Raw genomic sequence first — 26,070 nt, forward strand, 5'->3', positions numbered from 1 at the left:
AGACTGAAATCATATCAAGCATCTTCTCGGATCACAATGCCATGAAACTAGAAATCAATCACTATAAAAAAACTCAAAAATATTCAAACACATGGAGGCTCAATAGCATGTTATTAAACAATGAATGGGTTACCAAGGAGATCAAGGAAGAAATCAAACGCTTCATGGAAAGTAACGAAAATGAACAGACAACAACCCAAAACCTATGGGACACGGCGAAAGCAGTCTTGAGAGGAAAATTCATATCATTATAGGCCTATCTCAAGAAACAAGAAAAAGATCTAATGAACCATCTAACACAACAACTAAAAGAACTAGAACGAGAACAGCAAGAAAAGCCCCGAGGAAGTAGAAGGAAGGAAATAATAAAAATCAGAGCAGAGATTAATGACATAGAGACTAAAGAAACAATACAAAAAATCAATGAAACCAAGAGCTGGTTCTTTGAAAAGGTGAATAAGATTGATGCACCTTTAACCAGACTCACTAAGAAAGAAAGAGAGAGGACCCAAATAAATAAAATCAGAAATGAAAGAGGCGATATAACAACTGATCCAACAGAAATACAAAGGATTGAAAGAAAATATTATGAGCAACTGTATGCCAACAAATTGGACAACATAGGGGAAATGGACAAATTCCTAGAAGCGTACAATCTTCCAAAGTTGAATCAAGAAGAGGCAGAAAACCTGAATAGGCCGATAACAACTAATGAAATTGAAGCAGTAATCAAAAAACTCCCAGCAAACAAAAGTCCTGGACCAGATGGATTTACAGGCGAGTTTTACCAAACATTCAAAGAAGAATTAACACCTATTCTATTCATATTATTCCAGAAAATTTAAGAGGAGGGAAAACTCCCAAATTCTTTTTATGAGGCCAGCATCACCCTAATCCCAAAAACAGATAAAGATACTACAAAGAAAGAAAATTACAGGCCAATATCCCTGAACATAGATGCTAAAATCCTCACTAAAATACTAGCAAACTGGATCCAGCAATACATTAAAAAGATCATTCATCATGACAAAGTGGGATTTATCCCGGGGATGCAAGGCTGGTGCAACATCAGCAAATCAACAAATGTGATACATCACATAAACAAAATGAAGGACAAAAATCATATGACCATATCAATAGACACAGAAAAAGCATTCGACAAAATCCAGCACCCATTTCTGATAAAAACTCTCAGCAAAGTGGGATTAGAGGGATCATACCTCAAGATAATAAAGGTCATATATGACAGACCTACAGCCAACATCATACTAAATGGGCAAAAACTAAAATCATTTCTATTAAAAACCGGAACAAGAAAGGGATGTCCACTTTCACCACTCTTATTCAACATAGTACTGGAAATCCTTGCCACAGCCATCAGACAGGAGGAAAACATAAAAGGTACCCAAATTGGAAAGGAGGAAGTAAAACTCATTATTAGCAGATGACATGATACTGTACATAGAAAACCCTAAAGACTCCATCAAAGTACTACTAGATTTGATAAATGAATTTGGCAGGGTAGCTGGATACAAAATCAACATCTGGAAATCAATGGCATTCTTATACACCAACAATGAACTTTCAGAGAGAGAAACTAAAAAAGCAATACCATTTACCATTGCAACTAAAAAAATAAGATACCTAGGAATAAACTTAACCAAGGATGTAAAAGACCTGTACTCAGAAAACTACATGACACTGAAAAAAGAAATAGAGGAAGACTTAAACAGGTGGAAGAAGATACCATGCTCATGGATTGGAAGAATTAATATCATTAAAATGTCCATACTACCCAAAGCAATTTATAAATTTAATGCAATGCCTATGAAAATACCAACAGCATATTTCACAGACCTAGAACAAACATTTCGAAAATTTATATGGAACCAAAAAAGACCCCGAGTAGCTGCAGCCATCTTGAGAAAAAAGAACGGAGTGGGAGGGATCACATTACTAGACTTCAAACTATATTACAAAGCCACTGTAATCAAAACGGCCTGGTATTGGTACAACAACAGGCATATAGATCAATGGAACAGTACAGAGACCCCAGAAATAGACACATGCCATTATGGTCAGTTAATATTTGACAGAGGAGGCAAGAGTACTCAATGGAGTAAGGACAGTCTCTTCAATAAGTGGTGCTGGGAAAATTGGACAGATACATGCAAAAGAATGAAACTAGACCACCAACTTTCACCATACACAAAAATAAACTCAAAATGGATAAAAGACTTAAATGTAAGTCACAAAACCATAAAAATCCTGGAAGAAAACATAGGCAGTCAAGTCACAGACATCCCACGTAGTGGACTTTTCACTGATACATCACCTAGGGCAAGAGAAACAAAGGAAAAAATAAACATATGGGACTACATCAAACTAAAAAGCTTCTGCACAGCAAAAGAAAACAGCCTCAAAATACAAAGGGACCCCACGATCTCGGAAAGCATATTTGCCAAGGATGAATCTGATAAGGGGCTAATTTCCAAAGTGTACAAAGAACTCATAGCACTCATCAAGAGAAAGACAAACAACCCAATTAAGAAATGGGCAAAGGACTTAAATAGACAGTTCTCCAAAGAGGACATATGGATGGCCAAAAGACACAGGAGAAAATGCTCGACGTCGCTAATCATCAGAGAGATGCAAATTAAAACCACAATGAGGTATCACTTCACACCTGTCAGAATGGCTGCCATCAACAAATAACAAACAACATGTGCTGGCGAGGGTGTGGAGAAAGGGGAACCCTAGTACACTGCTGGTGGGAATGCAGACTGGTGCAGCCACTATGGAAAACAGTATGGAGATTCCTCAAAAAATTAAAAATGGAGCTGCCATTTGACCCAGTGATTCCACTCCTAGGAATGTATCCTAAGAATCCTGAAACATTCATCAGAAAGGATCTATGTACCCCGATGTTCATAGCAGCACAGTTTACAATAGCTAAGATCTCGAAACAGCCCAAGTGTCCATCAGTAGATGAGTGGATAAAAAAGCTGTGGGACATATACACCATGGAATACTACACAGCTGTAAAGAAGAAGAATCTCGTGCCCTTTGGGACAGTATGGATGGACCTGGAGAATATTATGCTGGGTGAGGTGAGCCAGGCAGCGAGGGACAGATATCATGTGATCTCGTTTATATGTGGAATCTAACGAACTTAGTGGACTGATGAACAGAGTGGATTCAATGACATGGAAGCATGGATGAGACTGATGAATGTCGGAGGGATGGAGGAGTGTGGGTGGGTGGGGGGGGAGAGTAACTGGAGAATTTGTGTGCATATGTGCACGGCCCAGGGACATGGACAGTGGTGGGGAGAGGGACTGGGGAGGGGGAAGGAACGGGGTGGAATGGGTCATTGGGGAGAAAGGGGGACATCTGTAATATTTTAAACAATAATAAAATTAAAAAAAAAAAAGATGGTGAAATAAGTAACTTCCCAAAAAAAGGCTAAAGGAGCTTATCACCACCAAACCAGCACTGCAAGAAATGTTAAAGTAGCTGCTGTAATAAGTTGAAATAGAGAGAATGAGAAACATACACATTAAGAAATAAAATTACAGTAGATAAGTACCTATTAATAATAACCTTAAATGTAAATGGATTAAATGTTCCTTTCAATAGACATTAGGTACCTGAATGGATAAGAAAACATGACCCAAATATATGCTGTCCACCAGAGACCCACCTCAGAACAAGAGACTCATGCAGCCTGAAAAAAAACTTCTGGAGGATTTTAAAGGAGAGATTGACAGCCATACATTCATAGTAGGGGACTTTAACACCCCACTGACTTTACTGGATAGATCTTCCAGACAAAAAATCAACAAAGACATAGTGACTCTAAATGACACACTAGATCAGATAGATTTAATTAACATTTACAGAACTTTTCACCCCAAAGCTGCAGAGTATGCATTCTTCTCAAGTGCACATGGGACAGTCTCAAAGATAGACCACATGTTAGGACACAAAACTAGTCTCTACAAGTTCAAGAAGACTGAAATTATATCAAGCATCTTCTTAGACATTTACACCATGGAATACTATGCAGCTGTAAAAAAGAAGGACCCCTACCCTTTGAGACAGCATGATAAGACTTGGAGTATATTTTCCTAAGTAAAATAAAGCAGTCAAGGAAAGACAAGTATCACATGATCTTACTCATATGTGGAATCTAATGAACAAAATAAACTGATGAACAAAATAGATCCAGAGACATAGAAGCATGGAACACACTGAGGAATCTCAGAGGAAAGGCAGGGGTGGGTGAGTGGGTGGGGAGAGATTAGCGTAATAACTTATATGCATATATGCATAACCCAGGGACACAGATGACAGTGTAGCGAAGGCCTGGAAGGGGAATGCAGGGTGGAGGGGATCAATGGGGATAAAATGGGATATCTATAATACTTTCAACAATACAGATAAATTTTTAAAAGAAAGATGGAAAGAAAGAAGGTGATGAGAGGGTAGCAAGGGTTGCTCTGTCTATAAGTAATGCCTGTTAGCCCAGAAATTTTTCTGTTGGTCAACTCCGTTAGGGTGAGCTGACCAGGAATAATGGCTGTCTCTGATGGAACTGCTGGGTTGTTGCAGAAGCATTTGGGGAGGAGGAGGGCAGAATGGCACTCACCTTCTCTGTTTAAGTGCAGGTTAGAAGTCAGTGTTTGGACAGTACAAGTTTCCCTCAAAGGCTACAGCAAGACAGAACAGAGCAGTTACCAGATCAATTTTGTCAGAATGGACAATATAAGTTATTCACGTAAAAAACAAAAGACCCAAACCTGCAACATTTGAACTTGCTCTCTACCTCATTTTCTACTTGGGAGGTGGTGCAGCCTCTCTCAGAAGCATTACAGTGGAAAGCCTAGATTTGAGTCCTAGCTTGCTGGTTCTCCTTAGCATCTTAAATAACCTTTGATTCCCCCATCAGACTCACAAAGGGAATAATTCCCACCTATTTCCTGCTTAAACAAGTAGATGATATATACCATGGACTGAGAACATACCATGGTCTGAGCAAAGTTCAAGGTGCTGGAGAGATGAGAGATAAATTTAACAATTTATCTCTTTTTGTGTACCTTGTCCTCAAGATACACAACGTGTAAGACAAGGAGGCTGTGGCCCATTCATAACTCATGTAACTGCAATATGATAAGTGCTGCCTTAGTGGTATGGACAAGGGTCTTGTGGGAAAATTAGAGGGGGAGTGATTCATTATGCTGACAGGTACTATTATTTTAAGATGTTATTTTTATTGTAACTTTAAAAAAAAACACAAAACACTAACACACTACTGAGGAAAATTGTGTGGATAAGCATAAAACAATGACCAAATATCTCAACTATCCCTAAATTGTACAAATTATTATAAGCACATGAAAATACTTTGCTTGCCTATTTAGAATAATTGTTGCCTCACTCATTTTTATAACAAGCAACAGTGCTAAAAAGTTTTGTGAGCAATATCGAATTCTATCAGGGAAAGTAAGTCAGATTCCATTGCCAAATGCTGTGTAAGATGAAAAAGCTACATAGAGTCTTTCATTGAAAACAAAACAAAAATCATTGGAAATCAACTACAGTCTCAGTTATCCATAAAAGATGGTACTGGAATAGATAACTAATCCACAAATAAAGAGAAAACCTGTTATCCTATTAATTCAAAATTCTTCTCTCTCCCTCAACCCCCACAAAATCTTTTTGCTATTGTGGATTTTTTTTAAAGTGACCTATTTTAGTTGACTAATTTAACTTATGAGAAAAATGCAGATACTGGGGTTAAAAAAACTGCAGGCATAAAAATAAACCATAAATTCTGGAATCAGTCCCTGGTTTGCTTATATAGTTTGGGCTAGAATCACTTGCTTTGCTAAACTGGGTAACTTTTCTTACTCTTCTACCATTATTAAACAGTGTTGGAACTGGAAGGAACCATAGCTAACCAAGCTTACTCACTTTACAGATAAGGGACTAAGGAGGTTTGTCTTCCCAGGATCACATCTGATCTTTCAGCATTTCTTATATTAATAGTCATATCTGGTGTAAGCACCAGAGAAGGTATAGCTTTTAAAACACCAATTTTTGAAACTCAGAGGTGTAAAGGGATAAAATGACATTATGCAAACAGCTCATAGTAGCTGCAGTCCCTCTATACTGATGTATTTACAGACTGTTCTGGCTCAGGATGTGATCTCCCTACCAAGCCAATAATGTACACAATCTGAACAAATTTAAATAATTTGCCTATGTGAAATAACTACTCCAGACAAAAACAAAACAGTCATTTCACAAAGCTGCCAACTGCACTAGACTGGGATTCCAGAATTGGTCAGAATAAGCTTTATTAAATTAAACTCTGAAGTCCTGTAGGTTTAGGAATTAAAATAGTGCTATATTTTTTCAGTGCCACATTCCAGAGGAGGTAGCAAACAGAAAGAAGGGGCACCAGGGAATTCTACCACACGTTAGTTCTCTACCAATCAGATACACACATCATACCAGGGTAGGCATGTGGACTAAACCCTTCTTAGTGAAAAACACACATTTTCAAAATGAATCCCTGATCTAGAGCGAATTGCTGTTAAGAGCCAAAGCCTAGTGAGTCCACTGATGAGAAATGCAGATATGGCTACCTGCTTTGTGCTGTCTTGGACAGTGACACTGCTGAGGTATTTAAAGGCTGGCCTTTTCCAGTAGCGCATCTGCCCTTCTAAATCTCACTTAAATCCTAGGAAAAGAGAAAAGATGTCTCCCTTAGTCTTTGAACTATTCTTATCTTCCTATATCCATTTCTGCTCAAGACAGCCTTGTTATCTTTTCCAAGAGAAAAAATAAAAACAAGGGGAGAATTGCACCACTGCAGATCCCAAGAAAAGTAAGCACAAAAAATAACTACAGAAAGGTCAAATAATATCTTCAGCAGCTAGGAAAATCACCACATGCTATCTGGTATCGGCCCAAAGCAGACTGGGGCAGGCTGTGCCTGGAACCACAGGAAGCCGGAGATCTCTGCAGTCTGAGTCCCTGCCAGCTCCCACCATGCAGGGAAGTTATGGTGTCCAGCCTCCGTATGCAAAACAAACACAGACCACGCATCCACACTCCGAAAATGGGCCAAGTGGCTGGTACATCAAAGACGCAGAGCAATCAGAAGGCACTGGATGAGGGTGGGATGGAGGGGCCACATTGTTTGAGCCCCGAATTTTGCTGCATTGTCATAGACCGAGATGTAGGGATAAAAGGAAGCGCACCTTCAGCCAAAAATGGACCAGACGCGTTTTCCCCAGCGGTTCTTCTCTGCCTGTGTGCAGGTCGAAATACCGTAGGTGGCAAGACCCGCTGCTCCTTCTAAAACTCAGGTAGCAGCCTCCGCTGAGCCGCGCAGCCGGCCGCGGACAAGGAGGTGCTGAAGGAGCCCCCACACCGCGCGTGCCACCACCCAAAGGAGCAAGGACAGGATCTGCCACGTGCCCCGTGAGCGAGCATTCGCGAGCCCCTGCGGGGACTATGGGCGCTGTCTCAGTTAGCCCTGGGCATTTCTTGGAACAAAATTATCTAAAAACGGAGCCAAGGAGAAACTCAGATCTAAAGCTTTGGTACAAAGGGGTAGGTGTAGGCTGGGAAGGGGGATTACGTAGGTCTCTCCGCCCCCTTACCAATACCTTTTCCTCACTGGGAAGGCGCTGGGGGCGGGGGAGCCGCTTCGAACCCACTTGGGGGTTTCTTTGTTTCTCCGGATGCCTCACCTCACCGGAGGGCGGGCGGGCCTCTTGTACCCGAGCTCCGGTCGACACCCGGGAATGCCTTCCGGGCCCTGGAGGCAGCGGGCCCCAGACTGACAATTGAACTTCCCAGGAGAAGCGAGAAGGTGGGAAGGAGGGTGGATCCTGGGATGTGGAGAAGGAGAGCGCTGCCGGGCCCTCGCGAGCAGCGGGGAAGCCGCCCAGAGAAGGGCTGCAAGCAGAGTCCTCGAAAGGCGCCCGCTTACCTTGGCAGTCCCGGCCTGGGCACAGACCATGCTCCCATCAGCGCACAGATTAGAGCCAGTATGGGCACATGTGCCCTGCAGGGCTCCCCGGGGCTCCAGGACCTGCGGGAGGGACCGGGACGCCCACCTGCTTCTCACCGCGCTGCGGCTGCCCAGGGCAAGTGGCTGCAACCACAACCACGGAGGGGCCTTCCGGCTGGGTAAGTGTGCGAGGGGAGGGCTGTCTGGGTCAAAGACGCACGTATTCTGTTCCAACAGCTGGGTCTGATGCACCATAACGCAGAACACTTCAGCCCTTCATCCTCTCACTTGCAGCCCTTCCTGCCTCGCCTGCTCTTCTCTGGGTACCAAATTCCCCAACCTACCGCTAGCGGTGCTGGCCCCGCCCTACAGCCTCAGCCTGAGCACCGCCCCCTCCCCCACCATATGTGCGTATATACAGGGTGTCCGCCCAAAAATGTATACACACTTTAACAGCTGATAACCCTATTTTGAAAATGATCTGTATTTTAATAAACACTGTCTTTATAATTATTCCAAGTGTGTGTATGCGTTTTTGGGAAATATATATATTGTTACCGTGGGGCCCTGTCTTTTCAACACCCAGCACTGGGCATATCCAGCAGCAGCTCTGGCCCATCCGCTCTTTTGTGTATATGCAACCAGTGTGTTGAGAAAGGATGCGGTACAGACACCTCAGTAGGTACCCTATACAGGTGTTCTTGGCCTCTGCTGTACACATTTTACCCACCTAGATAATGTACAGTTATGAACACTCACAGACACATGTCTAGAAGCTGTCTAGTATTTGCACCACAAACAAGAAACAAACATCATAATTACAAATGCAAAGGATGAAATCTCCTCAGAAAATCTATAGTTGGGCAGCCTAGCTTTTAACCCAGGTTTTATATTAAACTGCACATAGTATGAGAATGCTAAAACTGGAAGGAAGCAAATACTAAATCCTCCTTGTATAGCCTATCAAGATGCAAACAGAACTGAAATGTTGGTCCCTGTTGGTTGCTAGATACTCCATATATGTAAATCTAAGTGCACTTGGTCTATACTTGGCCTGTATGTGTTCACATAAGATGCACTGATTTTGAGCACATCCTGTAGCCTGTGATTCCATGACCCAACTGCATTCTTCACTGTCAGGAACCAGCCTGAGAAATGAACAAATCTGAGTTCGAGTGGTGGGAATGAAAGAGACAAAGTTATGGGATCAGGAGGACTGTCTTCCAGCCAGGAGCAGGCCCAAATGGCTTCAATGCCTTTATTATATAGTAACAAACAATTGGTAATGAGGTGAGGGTGATACAAAGTAGTTCCTTCAAGGCTGCATAAACACTCTTTCAGAGTAAATATCCTGCCTCCTGCATGAGCCCAGACCTTGGTAATTTCTTTATCTTGGATAGCAAACCTCCTCAAGGGTAATTGTGGGGAGGGTTGAGTCCTTGAGGCCAGACCCTCAGGCAATCTGCACCATGTCCAGACATGTCACCGACTCCCAAGAAAGGGTAATTGTGGGGACGGTGGAGTCCTTGACTTCAGGCCCTCAGGTGACGTGGACCATGTCCAGACACGTCACTGGCTCCCAACACTTCACAATGCTTATTTATTTCCACTCTCCTGCCCAGCACTCCCTACATAAGACATTTTTTACACCCTGAGAAGTCATTTTTCCGATGCCCCAAATGCAGTACCCCTCTAGAATAAACAAAATGATGGCCCTGACTCCAGACTCCTTATATAAGACGAGAGCACAGACCTCCCAAAACCACATCTCTCTTTCCCTCTTCTACCTCCAAACACTATAAGATGGCTGCTTCTCAGAGGATCTTATTTCTTGGCATCAATTTCTCTCTGACAATCAGAACTTCCCAGAAGTGGAAAGCTTGGAAGATGTGAAAGTAGCTCCACCAGCTATACCCATATTGACTTGTGTATTCCTCACACTCACATTGTTTTGTGTATTCTTCTCAGTCCCTCTGCAGTCTGGGTAGCATCATCGGAAAACCAAGGCTACATAGGGTTGTATAATTTCCTTAAGGTCTCGTTGCCAGCAGAAGACCTCGAATCTAGAGGTAACTGACTTCAGTTTCCCTAACTTAAAATGGGGTGTATTTGCTGGCCAAATGAAAAAGCTTGCCATGAATTTTAAAGCCATCCATGTATGAATCACATTTTTCACTTATAAATACAATAATAACTCATTCCCAATGCTTCTGACAATACTAATCTTATATAATGGCATAAGATGATGAAAGCATTTTGAGAAGCATATACAAATGTTAGGTATTACCATGATGTAGATGGACCATTTGTTTCCACTCTTTGTAATTCAGGATCTGGTGGGGCACAAGGAGGGACTGGCATGCCTGCTCATTTCAGGCAACATGCAGACAAAGACAAAAATGCAGGGCACCATTTGCAAGTGGCACCTACAATGCTGAGAAAGCTCTAACTTGGACCGACCAGGGACTTCACCTTTGGGAAGAGATCTTCAAAGTAGTGTCAGAAGTGAATGACTTATAACTAAGGACCAAACTATTGTAGCTGTGCTCATGGTCTCAAGTCTGACATAGTCTCCCTCATCAGATCAAATTGTAGCCAATGATACAAAATTATCATTTGAGAACACCTAAGGTCCTAAGGCTTAGGATAATAACTCAGAGTCTAGGGTTTCTAACTCTGATCAGCTGGGCAAGTTACCTAAAGAAACCAAGACTTTCTCTAATGAGAGGAAAATGATTTCAATTTTGAAGTGTGAGTATTCATAAAGCAGAGGCTGAGCTTATATGAAGGAACATATGACTTTCCATATGAATTTATTTACTCAATCAACAATTTTTATTGTGCTAATTTCTGGGGATATAAGCTTAAAGAAGACAGAATCTATGACTTCATGAAGATCATAGTTAAGAATACTAAAACCTCTAATTAAATAAGTTAGCAATATATATTTGATGACGAGGTGATAGATGAAAATGGAGGGCCCATCATCATACATTACAGAGGCCACTAATTCAGACCCAGGTGGGAGGAGTGAGAGTGGGGGTTCGAGGGCATGTATTTTGGAATTGATGGTGCCCAAGTTGACTCTTGAAGGATCAGTAGAAGTTGACAGATGAAGGAAGTGAAGGAAGGGCATCTGAGGTTAATGAGGCAGGTCAGAAGATAGGCAGAGAAGTATATAGTATATTCAAGAATATTTCAGTCTCATTTAAGTGCAGACAAATGTGTGTGTGTAGTGGTCTTATTGTGGTTTTAATTTGCATTTTCCTAGTGACTAGTTAGGGTGAGCATCTTCTCATGGGGTATTTTTTGTTTGTTTTTTTAATGAAGTATCTGTTCAAAGCTTTTGTTCATTTTTAAGTGGGTTATTTCCTTTGCTATTGTTGAGTTTTGAGAGTTTTTTTGTATGTTCCCAGTGCAAGTTATTTGTCAGGCATGTGATTTCTAATTATTTCCTCCCAGTCTATGGCTTGTCTTTTCATTCTCTTACTAGTTTCTTTCAGAGATCAAAGTTTTTGAAGTTGATGGGGTTCAATTTTATCAACTTTTTATTTTATGGATCACACTTTTAATATCATATTTAAAAACTACTTGACATGTATGGCTCTTCACTTACATCTTTATCTGTTATCAAAATTTATAATTTTCTTTGTACATGTCTTACACAATAAAAAAGTTTCTTTGAAAAAAAACAAAAAAAGTATTTGACTAACCCAAGGTTATAAAAAGTTTAGCTTTTTTAACAACTTTTGTAGTTTAACATCTCACACTTATTATTTTTTAGCTGTGAGTTAGATTGTAGCTTTTGTTTGTTTTTGCATATAAATATTTAATTATTCTAGCACTATATGTTGAAAAAATGATCGAAGTACCTTGCAACTTTTCAGAAATAAATTGGCCATATGGGTCTTTTTCTGGGTTCCTTATTTTGTGCCAATGATCTGTTTGTCTACCTTTTTGCCAATACTATACTATTTTAATTACATATATTTATATTAAGTCTTTAAAATCAAGTAGAACCCTTCATCTTTATTCTTTTTTTTTCAAAATTATTTTGGCTATTTTCATTTCTTTGCCTTTCCATATAATTTTAAATCAATTAATCAAAATCTACAAAAAGTTTCTGGTAGGGTTTTGATTGCAATTGTGGTAAGCTTATAGATCAATTTTAGAAGAACTGCCATTTTAATCTTTTTATTTCTTACAGTGTTCCAATTCACAAATGTATTATATATTTGCATTTATTTAGGTTTTTTATTTATTTCATCACTATTTGAAGTTTTAGCATACAGATTCTATGCATCTTATTTTAATTTTGAATTTTATATTAAAATGTATCTGGGGTTTATTTTAATCAGTTATAGGCATGCAGATATATGAAACAAAACTGATTTTCATGAAGTAAAAAATTCAGAAATCCCTAGAAAGAAGCATGACATGGCATGCAGGGGCACATGAAGAAGCACCAGTGTCAGTCAGGAGGCAGAAGGGGCAAAGGGAGAAGAACATGGCCCAAAGTCTCTATTTTGTTCTTTGCAGGAAGGAATGAGGGGAGCAGGACAAGCAAGTGAGAACTAATTTAGGATTAGATAGTTTGAATAATTTAGTGAGCTCTGGGCTATAGGGATGGTCTAGAGTTCTGTGTTTGTCCTTGGGTGACTTAGAGGAGGAGAAGTATTGGGTTGGTGTCTGAGAGTTAGATAAAGGAAGTGGTTGGGGATATGGCTTCAGGATTAATTGGCTTGCATATGAAAAGAATGCTCATAAGATAGTTGTTTGCTGTCTTTAGGAATTAGATGGCCCCGAGAGGGGAAATTTCTCTCCATAGAGCAAGGCCTCTAAGGTATCAAAACATCAGAAAATAAAAAACATGATTGATATAAACTTGGTCTCTACTAGAATAGAGAAAAATGAAGATTTCTTTTTACTTGTATCCTGTGATCTTCCTAAACTCATTTATTGATTCTAGAAGCTTTTGTGTTGATTTCTTGGAGTTTTCAATGTGGACATTTGTCTGTTAACAGAGCTTTATTGCTTCCTTTTCAGTCTATTCCTTTTGTTCTCTTTCTGTTGTATTACCTCACTAAGATATATTTATGTATGTTCTAAGATATATTTATGTATGTTCTAATGTTATTAATTAATTCAATAATTTACTTTTTGTTGAGCTTCAGTGTAAAGATTAATAATACTTAAAGAGTATATAAACTGTGGTCAAGTTAAATGTATAAGTACAATATGATATAAGTGTTAAGATGAAGGTGTGTTGCCAGTGTGACAAGAGTGAGTGTGTTAATTATGATTGGGGAAGCCAGAGAGCCTCCACTAATAGGGCTTTAAAGGAAGAACAAGAATCTGTTGAATGACTAAAAGGGGAATGCATCCTAAGAAGAAAGAATAGCATAAATGAAAAGGCAGAAAGACTGAGTGAATAGAATGTGCTCAGGAAGTGAAAAAATCAGTTTCACTGGAGCAAAGTAAGAAGGGCATCAGGGATAAATGGAAAGAAAGGTTTAGGAAAGATTATGATGAGCCAAACATGGTCTGCTCCAGATTTTAGAATTAATTCTGTAAGTAATAAAGAACCAGGAAGTAAAACAACAAGATTTGTCATTTAAATATATAGGAAAGCAAAATTTACAATGTGACTGAAAAGTTATAATAATTTTAGAATATTAAGATAAGTTGATAACAGAAGTATCAGATTAGGATGGCAGCTGGCTATTTTGACCTCACCCACTTTCCATCAAAACACTTGTTTTAGAGGACAGGACAAAGAAAAGAGGCAGACCATTATGAACTATGAATGTTTATCAAAAATTTATCATACTCCAGAATTTTTTGGCTAAACAAAGCCTGATTTAAGCATTGAAACACAGCCAAACAGAAGAAAGAAAAAAAAAACATAAAAAACAAATAGAAACAAATATCACTATGTTCTCTTTCTGCATAAATGCAAAGTTTTCATTTAGGAGAAACGGCAGAGAATAGTGGTGAAGAATAAGAACTCAGGTCAATGAACTGTGTTTAAAAACATGGTTCTACCATTTACTTGTTCTATGTTCTTTTTTTTTTTTTAAAATACATCTTTATTGATTTCAGAGAGGGGAAAGGAGAGGGAGAGAGATAGAAACATCAATGATGAGAGAGTCATTGATTGAGCCCGCAACCCAGCCATGTGCCCTGACCGGGAATCGAACCCTGATAGCTTGGATCTTAGGTCGACGCTCAACCGCTGAGCCACGCCTGGCCGAGCTTCTATGTTCTTAAAAAATTATTTAAATTCAATTTTCTTCTGTACAAAGTTGATTTATTAATATTATTTACATTAAAACTTATTGAGGTTTAAGTGAGATAAGAAATGTAAAGTTTATAGCACTGTTCATGGTAGCAGTCAATATTCCTTAACTTATTCCATTAGTAATGTTCTTTCTATAAATCCACTTGGAGATTCCAACATGCTGTAACATGGGACTAAATTTAAAGATGTTTGGATTCAAGTCAAATATTAAAAATATTAAATAATTATTTAATTTTTGAAAACCAACTTATACAAAAGAAAAGTGGGACAAAGGACACTTAAAATTTGAGGGGTTATTTAAAATCAACATTGAATGCATAATGCATGAAAAACTTTTAAATAGATCTATGAATCGAATAAGTGTAAATTAAAATAAGAAACCATTTTCACTAATTAAGTTACCCCTCCCCTAAAAAAACACATTAAAAACAATTTACTACATAAGGCACAGTGCATTTCTGCTGGTGAGAAAGTAATTCCAACTTATCTTAAGTATAAGGTAAAGAAGCTGCAACCTTAAAAATGCATGTGTTCCTTGGTGGAGGCAGGGGTGGGGCCCAGAGGTGGAGAGGTGACACTTGAACCCAAAAGGGTACAAAATAAAAATAAAAAATATTATACAAGCAATATGGTCACTAATCAAATACCAATTCTTTAAATCTTTTTATTGAAATAGACTATCAGAAAAAATAATGCTAAAATAGCATTGTGTGATGATAAATTAGATTAATAAGGGCAAGAAAACTGATGATTGGATGAGAGGTAATGATACATAATATTCTTTGTTCTGACTTTAATAATTAAAAACTATAAGTAAGGGAGAAAAAAGATGGCAGCACTCTCACAAGAAGCAGAGCACCCTTGCTCCCAGCCACAGACTGGATTTACCTCTAAAATACTGCATAACCAGGTTGGGAAAACAAGATAAATATACCTGAGTGGACGTATTTCAAGTAAGGAGAACTGAAGAAACATCAGTGAGTCTGAAAGAAGGGAGAAAAGAAAAAAATTTTTATAATTTTTAATTGTTTTTATTTTTAATTATTTTTTTTAAAGTTTGTTTTGTCTCGCTTAGCTTGTTTTTTTGCTTTGTTTTGTTTTGTTTTGTTTTTTGTTCAATTATGAGGATTTTCATTATATCCTTTGCTTTATTGCTGGAATATTATCATTAAAAGCAATAAGTTTATTGCTTTTCTGAATTGTTTACCCCATATCTCTTATTGGACTCCTTCCCTGACATTGCTTTACCTCTCTCTCTCTTCTTATTCCATTGGCATAACTCTCTTTTTTTCTTTTCTTTTTCTCCCTTTTTATGCTCTGTCTTTCTGCTTTTTTGTTTATTTCTTTCTGTTTGTCTCTCTATTTAATTTTTTTCTTTTTCAAACATTTTCCTATTCCAAATCTCTACCCTTAATTTTTTGCTCATCCTTCTTTCTTTCAACATCGTTTTGCTGCCCTTTTTATATTCCAGTAGCTTCTCTATTTTTCCTTTTTATATTATTCTATTATTATTATTATGACTATTAGCAATAATATCCTTTTTTTTTTTTTTTTTTTTTTTTACTTTAGCATTTGTGTTCTTGCTTCAATCTCCCAATTCTACTTTCTCTTGGGTTGTTTTCACTGTTATTGTCATGATATTTTGTAAGTTAGTTTGTTTCCTAGTAGTGTGGTTGTGGGTTTTCTTTTGCCCTGTTAGCACCTATACAACAGTTCACATGACGTAGTTTGCGGCTGAGCCTCAAAGGTAGTAAAACTGAGAGGAGGTTCCTCCCATGAATAAGTAAACAACAGTCTAGACCTAATCACAACAGGAAAGTCCAAAGAACCCACAAAATGGAAATGCACAAAAAGGACACGCCTAGAGCATATAGCTAAGAATTATAAGAAAAACACACCTCTGGGCCTCACTGTACGTACACTACCAAATCCCACCCCACAAAACTGGGAGACAGCAAATATATCTAATGTGTGGATACACACACGAAGAGTCACTAAAATGAAGAGACAAAGATACAACCTCCAAACTAAGGAAAAGGAAAAATCTCCAGAAAAAGACCTTGACAAAATGGAGTTAAACAAGTTATCAGAAATAAAGTTCAGAGTAATGGTTATAAAGATGATCAAGGATATTAGTGAGAACCATGAGACATTTAATAGGAAGGACCAGGAACTTAGTGAAACCTTCATCAGCATAAAAAAAAAGATATAGATATGATAAGAACCAGGTAGAAATGAAGAATACCATATCTGATATCAAGAACACGCTGGAAGGAATTAAAAGCATGTTCATTGAAGCACAGGATAAAATAAGTGAATGAGAAGATAAGGTAGAAAAGCCACTCAATCAGAGCAGCAAAAAGAAAAAACACTTAAAAAGCATGAGGATAGTTTTAAAAAACTTTGGGACAACATGAAGCAAACCAACATTTGCATCATACGGGGAAAAAGTCAGCAAAGGATAGAGAACCTGGTGGAAGAAATAATTACAGAAAACTTCACTAACCTGGTGAAGGAGAAAACCACACAAGATCAGGAAGCACAGAGAGCTCCAAAGAAGAGTAACGCAAAGAAATCCACTACAAGACACATCATAATTAAAATGGCAAATGTTAAGAAAAGAGAATATTAAGGATTGCAAGAGAGAGACAAGCAGTGACCTACAGAATAGCAATTCTTATTTCTGACCCCCATAAGGCTGACAGCTAATTTCTCAAAGGAAAGACTTCAGGCCAAAAGGAAGTGGCATGAAGTTCTCAAAGTAATGAAAAGAAAAAAACATGCAACCAAGATTGCTTTATCCAGTAAGACTATCATTAAAAGTGAAGGTGAAATAAAGAGCTTCCCAGACCAAAAAAAAAAAAATAGGCTAAAGGAATTCAGCACCACCAAACCAGCTTTGCAAGAAATGCTAAAAGGACTGCTCTAAGAAAAAGAAAGATACTGAGAGAAAGGTACATCAGCATAAAGGGGAAAAGGGGCATTAAATAAGTTTATACCATTAGTAACCTTAAATGTAAATGGAATAAATAGTCCGATGAAGAGACATAGACTAGCTGAATAGATAAGAAAGAAGAACCCAAATATATGCTGTCTACAAGATACCCACCTGAGAGCAAAACACTCACACAGGCTAAAAGTGAAGGGATGGAGTAAAATATTCCATGCAATGGAAAGGAAAAGAAAGCTGGAGTAGCAATTCTTATTTTTGAAAAAATAGACTTCAAAATAAACACCATAACAAGAGACAAAGGTGAACACTACATAAAACTAAAGGGATCAATCCAACAGGAGAAAATAACCCTTATAAACATTAATGCACCCAATATAGGAGGACCTAAATATATAAAAAATTTCTTGGGGGACTTTAAGGGGGAGATTGACAGCAACACAATCATAGTGGGGGACTTTAACACCCCACTGTCAGCACTGGACAGATCATCAAGGCAAAAAATCAACAACAGGGAAACACAGACTTTAAATGACTCACTAGACCTAATGGATTTAATTGACATTTACAGAACATTTCACCCCAAAGCAGAAGAATACACATTCTTCTCAAGTGCACATGGAACATTCTCCAAAACAGATCACATGTTAGGGCACAAGGCAAGTTTCTACAAATACAAGAAGATTGAAATCATATCAAGCATCTTCTCGGATCACAATGCCATGAAACTAGAAATCAACCACTATAAAAAAACTCAAAAATATTCAAATACATGGAAGCTAAATAATATGCTATTAAACAATGAATGGGTTACCAATGAGATCAAGGAAGAAATCAAACACTTCCTGGAAAAAAATGAAAGTGATCAGCCAACAACCCAAAATCTATGGGACACAGCGAAAGCAGTCCTGAGAGGAAAATCCTTAGCATTACAGGCCTATCTCAAGAAACAAGAAAAAAAATCTAATGAACCGTCTAACATAACAACTAAAAATACTAGAACGAGAACAGCAAGAGAAGCCCCAAGGAAGTAGAAGGAAGGATCAGAGCAGAAATCAATGACATAGAAACTAAAAAAAAATACAAAAAAATCAATGAAACCAAGAGTTAGTTCTTTGAAAAGATAAATAAGATTAATGCACCTTTAGCCAGACTCATCAAGAAACAAAGAGAGAGTACCCAAATAAATAAAATCAGAAATGAAAGAGGCGATGTAGCAACTGACCCAACAGAAATGCATAAGATTGTAAGATAATAGTATGAGCAACTATATGCAATAAACTGGACAACATGGGTGAAATGGACATATTCTTAGAAGCATACAACCTGCCAAAGCTGAATCAAAAAGAGGCCAAAACCTGAATAGACAGATAACAACTAATGAAATTGAAGCATTAATAAAAAAAAAAAAAAAACTCCCAACAAACAAAAGTCCTGGACCACATGGATTTACAGGTGAGTTTTATGAAACATTCAAAGAAGAATTAACATCTATTCTATTAGAAATATTCCAGAAAATTCAAGAAGAGGGAAAACTCCCAAACTCATTTTATGAGGCCAGCATCATCCTAATCCAAAAACAGATAAATACACTACAAAGAAAAATACAGGCAAATATCTCTGATGAACATAGATATTAAAATCCTCAACAAAATACTAGCAAACAAGATCCAGCAATACATTAAAAAGATCATACATCATGACCAAGTGATATTTATTCTGGGGGTTCAAGGCTGGTTCAACATCAGCAAATCAATAAATGTGATACATCACATAAACAAAATGAAGGACAAAAATCATGTGATCATATCAACAGGTGCAGAAAGATCATTCAACAAAATCCAGCATCCATTTCTCATAAAAACTCTCAGCAAAGTAGGAATAGAGGGGTCATACCTCAACATACTAAAGGCCATATATGACAGGCCTACAGCCAACATCATACTCAACAGTCAAAAACTAAAATCATTTCCGTTACAAATAGGAACAAGACAGGGATGTCTACTTTCACCACTCTTATTCAACATAATACTGGAAGTCTTAGCCACAGCAATCAGACAGGAAGAAAACATCCAAAAGATATCCAAATTGGAAAGGAGGAAGTAAAACTGTCATTATGTGCAGAAGACATGATACTGTACATAGAAAACCCTAAAGACTCCATCAAAGTACTACTAGAGTTGATAAACAAATTTGGCAACGTAGCTGGATACAAAAATCAACACCCAGAAATCAATGGCATTGTTATACACCAGCAATGAGCTTTCAGAAAGAGAAACTAAAAAGACAATACCATTTGCCATTGTAACTTAAAAAAATAGGGCACCTACATATAAACTTAACCAAGGATGTAAAAGATCTGTACTCAGAAAACTACGGGACACTGAAAAAAGAAATAGAAGAAGATATAAACAAGTGGAAGAATATACCATACTCACGGATTGGAAGAATTAATATCACTAAAATGTCCATACTACCCAAAACAATTTATAAATTCAATGCAAATTCAATTAAAATGCCAACAGCATATTTCACAGATCTAGAACAAACATTTCAAAAATTTATATGGAACTAAAAATGACCCCAAATAGCTGCAGCCATCTTGAGAAAAAAGAACAGAATGGGAGGAATCACGTTGTCAGACACCAAATTGTACCTCAAAGCCATTATAATCAAAACAGCCTGGTATTGATACAACAACAGTCATATAGATCAATGGAACAAAACAGAAGCCCCAGAAATAAACCCACACCATTATGGTCAGTTAATATTTGACAAAGGAAGCAAGAGCATACATTGGAGTAAAGAGAGTCTCTTCAATAAGTGGTGCTGGGAAAATTGGACAGCTACATGCAAAACAATGAAACTAGAATGCCAACTTTCATCATACACAAAAATAAACTCAAAATGGATAAAAGAATTAAACATAAGTCATGAAACCATAAAAATCCTAGAAGAAAACATAGGCAGTAAAGTCACAGACAGCCCACATAGTGGAATTTTCACTGATACATCTCTTAGGGCAAGAGAAACAAAAGAAATATAAACATATGGGACTACATCAAACTAAAAAGCTTCTGCACAGCAAAAGAAAACAGCCTCAAAATACAAAGGAACCCCACGGTCTGGAAGGACATATTTGCCAAGGATGTATCTGATAAGGGGCTAATTTCCAAAGTGTACAAAGAACTCATTCTACTCAGCAAGTGGGAGACAAACAACCCAATTAAGAAATGGGCAAAGGACCTGAATAGACACTTCTCCAAAGAGGACATCCAGATGGCCAAGAGACACATGAGAAAATGCTCAACATCGCTAATCATCAGAGAGATGCAAATTAAAACCACAATGAAGTATCACTTCACACTTGTAAGAATGGCTACCATCAACAAATGAACAAATGACTTGTGCTGGTGAGGATGTGGAGAAAGAAGAACCCTAGTACACTGCTGGTGGGCATGCAGACTAGTCCAACCACTATGGAAAACAGTATGGAGGTTCCTCAAAAAATTAAAAATGGAGCTGCCTTTTGATCCAGTGATCCCACTTCTAGATGTATATCCTAAGAATCCTGAAACACTAATCAGAAAAAAGATATGTACCCAGATGTTCATAGCAGCACAGTTTTCAATAGCTAAGATCTGGAAACAGCCCAAGTGCCCATCAGTAGATGAGTGGATAAAAAAGCTGTGGGACTATACCCCAAGGAATACTATGCAGCTATAAAGGAGAAGGTTCTTGTACCCTTTGGGACAGTATGGATGGACCTGGGGAAAATTATGCTAAATGAAATAAGCCAGGCAGAGGAAGACAAACATCACATGATCTCACTTATATGTGGAATCTAAAGAACTTAATAAACTGATGAACAGAATAGATTCAACGACATGGAAGCATAGATGAGACTGATGAATGTCAGAGGGAGGGAGGAGGGCATGAGAGTGGAGGGGGAGAGAGTAATCAAAGAATTTATATGCACATATGCACAACCCAAGGACATGGACAATGGTGTGGACAGGGATTGGGGAGGGAGGTGGGACAGGGTGGAATGGGTCATTGAGGAGATAAAGAGACATTTGTAATATTTTAAAAAAAAATCAATATACAATTTAAAAAAGAGAGGAAGTATTAAGGACTGCAAGAGAGATGAGCAGTGACCTACAAGGGAGCTTCCATGAGGCTGTCAGCAAATTTCTCAACAGAAACACTTCAGGCCAGAAGAGTGTGGCATGAAGTTCCCAAATTAATGAAAAGCAAGAAGCTGCAACCAAGATTGCTTTATCCAGCAAGGCTATCATTTAAAATTAAAGGTAATAAAAGATCTTCCCAGACAAAAGAATGCTAAAGGAGTTCAGTACCACCAAACCAGCATTGCTAGAAATGCTAAAAGGACTGCTTTAAGAAAAAGAAGGAATACTGAGAAACAGGTACGTCAGCATAAAGGGGGAAAATGGCATTAAATAAGTACATATCGATAGTAACCTTAAATGTAAATGGATTAAATTCTCCAATCAAAAGACATAAGGTAGCTGGATGGATAAGAAAACATGACCAATATATATACTGTCTAAAATATATACCCACCTGAGAGCAAAAGATTCACAGAGGCTGAAACTGAAGGTATGGGAAAAATTATTCCATGCAAATTGATACCAAAAAAAGCTGCAGTAGCAATACTTATTTCTAACAAAACAGACTTCAAAATAAAGACCAAAACAAGAAACAAAGGTCGCTACATAATACTAAAGGGACCAATCCAACAGGAGGAAAAAACCCTTATAAATATACATATATGTGCACTCAATATGAGAGCAACTAAATATATAAAAATTTCTTGGTGGACTTTGAGGGGGAGATTGTCAGCAACATAATCATAGTGGGGGACATTAACACCCCAAGTCATCAATGGACAGATCATCATGACAAAATATCAACAGGGAAACAGAGAGCTTAAATGACACTGTAGATCTAATGGATTTAATTGACATTTATAGAATATTTCATCCCAAAGCAGCAGAATACACATTGGATTTTTTTTGGTTTTTTGTTTGTTGTTTTTTTTTTGTTTTTTTTTTTCAAATCTACAGTCACTCTCCTCTTTAATTCAATTCACAGAACTGCTGAAAAAGTAGACATTTCTATCTAAATGTAAAAAAAAAGGTTTCTATAGAAAGTATTTCTGTTATACTAGTATATTACACAGCTGGGGCAGTAACAGGTCCAAAAGGCTCTTTTCTCCCACTGATACTTTAAGCCTAGGAGGGAAGAGTCTACCACGTAGGGCCTGGTTCTTGCTTGATCTGAGAGCTTCCATCAGTCTCCTTTATTTCTTCTGTTGCAGGAACTTCTAACTGGTTTGGCTAAGCTGATTCTTGTATCACTGGGCCTTCTGATTCACTCTGATCAACCAACTGGTTATTAAGCACGAGTCCTAGAAATGGTCTAATGACTGAATTTAATGAACTCAGCTGAATCTAGAATTCTCTTTATGGAGCTAATTTCCAGGTAACTGGGAGCTTTGAGTGATACTCCAGTAGGCATGCCATCAACCACTACACAGCCAGGGTTAATTGTGATTTTTCTGTAGGGAACTTTCACAGGGAAACCCATACCAATAGCTTCACCAAATTTATGACTGAAGAGATTGTTAACTTGTTCTCTTAACTATCTAGCTTTTTCCACTTTTGAAAGTCTTTCATTATCATCATCTGGAATTGTCACCTGAATGATGTTAAGATCTTCAACACCAGATGCAGTAGTATTAACATTAGGGGATGAATTTATTTTTTTTGGAGGGCTCTAAGAGGAGGAGGTGCTCTCCTTAATTGCTGTCTCAAACATTTCATGCTTTTTAATAATGAACTTCATTTTCGCTTTGTTCTGAGTATCTTCTCCAGCCTTGGAATGTCAAAAGTAGATGGTTGTCAGAATGGCACACCCTCAAGTAAGCCTTCCACATAAAAGTCTTCTGGGAAAGACTCAAATAATGCAAATAGCACTTTCACAGCTTATTTAAGGCCAAGAGCTTCACCACACTTTTCATTGAAAAGATTTTCAACTTTTTGTTTTAGGTCTGTGATTTTGGCATTCCAAGCCTCAAAAGAAAATTCTCTCTTGAGGCTTAAAGGGAACATTAGAACCATTAGTCTGAGTAAGAGTTCAAACAGCTGAGGTCGGAGAGTTGTTGTTATTAGGGCCTTCCACAGTGACCTCAATTTCAGAAACTTTTGAATTACTCCCAGGGCTTCATGGTCTTTTCCGGGACTGCAAGGCTTTAATGTTTATCTTACTAGCCATCCCAGGAAGCAAGTAGGAAATAACTAGTTCAGGTTTTTAAACAACAAACTTGAATTTATTACTGCCATGAACAATCCTTTTAAGTCATGGAATTCCATACTAGGTAGAGCTTCAGAAGGGAATTCCTTCTGGCAAGCCTTCTACATAAAGGAATTCAGGATTTAACTCAAACACAGGGTATGGTACATTTACTGCCTCTGTCAGTCCAAGAGCTTGAGCAAATTTCAAATTAAAAATCTCTTCCACTTGCTTCCGTAGCTTGGTAATTCATACATTCCAATCTTCTTTGACTGGTGTATTTGTTCTTGGCTGAGTAACTTCAGTAGTACTGTGAGTCAGAAGTTCTGGTCTTATAATAACAAATTTAATTCAATTGCCCACTTGAATAATTTTTTCCAGTGTTGGGATTCCATACCATGAGGGACTTCTAAAAGGAATGTTTTCTGGTAGTCCTTCCACATAGAGATCATTACAATGTGCCTCAAATTTCTGGTAAGGTACAGCCTTGGCTTCAGTGCTCCCCAAGGCTTCAGAAGATTTTTTTACAGAAAAGCTGATCTACCATCTTTTGTAATTTAGTGATTCTGGCATACCTCTCTTCCTTTACTCCTGAAGCTGGTATATCAAGCTGTAAGTCTTCAAGTGTTGAGTTCAGAAGTTCATGTTTCTTAATCACAATACGAATACTTTCCTTTGCAAGTAATATCCTTTCAAGGCAAGGAGTTCCATAAGTATATGGCCTTCTAAAAGGAATTCCTTCAGGAAGTCCTTTTACATAAAGATCTTCAACATGTGACTGGAAAAGAGGGTATGGGTTTGTCACAGGGCCTTTGGCTTTTATAGCTTGAGCATATTTTCTTTCAAACAACTCTTCAACTTGTTTGTGTAGATCAGTAATTCAAGCATTCCATTTCTCAAAGTTGAACTCCCTCACTTTCCGCTTTCTGGTGTTGGCAGGTTCTGCGGCTGATGGCTAGGGTGGTTTGTTGCTCTTTTGTCTCTTAGTAGGTGGAGAATAATCATCATCTTCAATAGTCACCTCAACTTCAGGGTCCTCACTTTTGTTTTTGAAGGGACATGTTGAGTAAGATCTTCTGCTGGTACTTCCATTTCTGCTCCTTTGTTGTCCTCTGAAGAATGATGGTTTCCTTGAATGTTATATTGATAGTAATTGGGATCTTGTGATTCTTCCTTTACCATGACAGCTGCCATTTCCAGGGAAATACCAGAGTCTTCTGTGAGTCCAGTTTGCACTTTGATAGGGCCACAACTTCCACCTGGAGATAGCATTGACCTTTCAGTATCTGTTACCATCACGCGACCACCTAGGTGCTTCTGTGGCTCTAGGGAAAGTCTCTTAATGATAAATGAAATCCCTGCCTTGTTCTCCAAAATCCATTTCAGGGTTGCAAGATCAAAGTTCTCAGGGTGTTTAAAGGTAACTCCTTCTGGAAGCCCCTGCACTACCACAGCTGACTGATCTGGCAGCATCTTCTCATATGGAACAGGCACCACTGTTGATTTTCCTAAAGCTTTCCCATAGCAAAAGAAGATATAGTCCTCAACTGTTTTTCTGAGTGTTATAATCTCTACGGCATCTACACTCATCAGATTTGCTTGAGTTGTAGATTTCATTTTATGCATCTCTGCAGCCTTTTCTTTTTCTTCAACACAGTATTTCATGAAATCTTTCTGAAAATCCTTTCTGGTGTTGACAAAAGCATGTCCTCTCTCAGTTCCAATGACAAACAAGTCTGTTTCATACACTGCAATGCCAGCAACTCCTGCCTTGGATTTGGCAGTTCTTTACACATGGACTAAAGAGCAGACATGAGAAATGTCACTACCATCTTGGCTCTCTGAAGACTCCTCAGCTTCAACTGGCAGGGCAGACATTGCTACTTGGGCCATGATTCCTGAGTGCAGCTGCCTCCAGACAGTGCCCTTGTGTGGGTGTAAAGGGGATGCGAGTGTGGGCCATCTGCCAGCTGCAGCTGTGGAGAAGCAGCCTCGGAATGAGGCGAGCTGACTAGTGGGCTGGAAGTGAGAGGGCAAGGGACCCAGGCTTTTCAACCGAGCTTTGGTGACCACAGCATGGCAGCTCTGGGCAGGGCCTCACTCAGCGCCTAGATCCAAATTGTCAGGGACTGAGAGAGAGGCCGGTAACCACAGCAGTCAGGCAGAAGGGCTACAGAGCGCATGGGCAGGGACAATCACTGGCCCCTTTTCTTTGCTCTCTGAGCTTCTCTCTCCCAGAATACACATTCTTTGCAAGTGCACATGGAACATTGTCAAAAATAGACCACATGTTGGGGCACAAAACAAGTCTTTACAAGTTCAAGAAGATTTAAATCATATCAAGTATATTCTCAGATCAAAATGGCATGAAATAGAAATGAACCACTATGAAAAAACTCAAAAATGTTCAAACACACAGAAACTAGCTAGCATGTTATTAAATAACGAATGGGTTATCAATGAGATCAAGAAAGA

General features: G+C 38.4%; 1 protein-coding gene and 1 pseudogene across 7 annotated transcripts in view; both read right to left on the bottom strand.

Moving 5' to 3' along the window:
• Window positions 1–13,904, bottom strand: part of HECW1 (HECT, C2 and WW domain containing E3 ubiquitin protein ligase 1) — a 584,554-nt gene extending 570,650 nt beyond the window's left edge. For 4 of the 6 annotated variants that reach the window (XM_081147958.1, XM_081147956.1, XM_081147957.1 and 1 more), the window contains exon 1: window positions 8,009–13,904. The gene's annotated coding sequence lies outside the window, so the exon portion shown is untranslated. Of the gene's footprint in view, window positions 1–4,651; window positions 4,713–7,271; window positions 7,587–8,008 lie in introns of those variants that run through there. The other 2 variants (XM_081147955.1, XM_081147954.1) reach the window with 2 other exon arrangements.
• A 10,400-nt stretch (window positions 13,905–24,304) lies between these two features.
• LOC308561639 (general transcription factor II-I pseudogene) lies at window positions 24,305–25,488 on the bottom strand (annotated as a pseudogene). The gene has a single exon. The product of its transcript is annotated as a general transcription factor II-I pseudogene (transcript).
• Window positions 25,489–26,070: the final 582 nt, after the last annotated feature.

The sequence above is a fragment of the Miniopterus schreibersii genome (genome assembly GCF_964146895.1).
Source record: "Miniopterus schreibersii genome assembly, chromosome: 9".
Lineage (NCBI taxonomy): Eukaryota > Metazoa > Chordata > Mammalia > Chiroptera > Miniopteridae > Miniopterus > Miniopterus schreibersii.